Source organism: Penaeus monodon, chromosome 32, assembly GCF_015228065.2.
Source record: "Penaeus monodon isolate SGIC_2016 chromosome 32, NSTDA_Pmon_1, whole genome shotgun sequence".
In the NCBI taxonomy this organism is placed as follows: Eukaryota; Metazoa; Arthropoda; class Malacostraca; order Decapoda; family Penaeidae; genus Penaeus; species Penaeus monodon.
The window spans coordinates 13,933,803-13,934,484 of NC_051417.1; positions in this window are offsets into that span (position 1 = coordinate 13,933,803).

A 682-nucleotide genomic window follows, 5' to 3' on the forward strand; every position below is an offset into this window, starting at 1 on the left:
ATATATTCCATATAGCATTTTCATCAAACTCAGGTTACTGCAATGCCACAAGAAGGTATCTTATATACATTATCACAGGGGTCTAGTCATTTCATAACTAGAGTACGAATTCTTGCATTACTAACACTGACTCATCTCTGTTCAAATTATCAAAAATTAACTTTCACAAAAAAGGGGTAGTCAGGCTTAAGCACTTATTAGAAAAAAAAAAAATCTTCAAACATTTCAACTAGTATAAATCTATAATTCATGTATTAGTCCTAACATGCCCCTTACTTCTCTGAAACACACACACACTTTTTCAAGAAGAACTGAACAAAAAGATTTATGATTTTTCCTTGAACGAAATTCACAGTGCAAAATGTAACATTTTAGAAGTCAAGACAAATAAGTTTATTCTGATATGAAACTATCCTAGAAAGGGTTTAATTGGCCATGGAACTTAATTACATACTCCACAACCAAGAGCTCATAGCTTGGGATATATGTATGTCATATTTATAAATTTTTTACCTGACAATCTTCATGCAAAAGTTAGATAACAAAATTTTAAGTATACAACCTAGATATTGCTATGTAAGCTTTGTTAGTAAAATACATATAAATATCAGTGAAAGATATAATGAAAAAAATGGTATGTATATAAATAATGCATGTGTTTTTTTATAAATAATTATGTAAT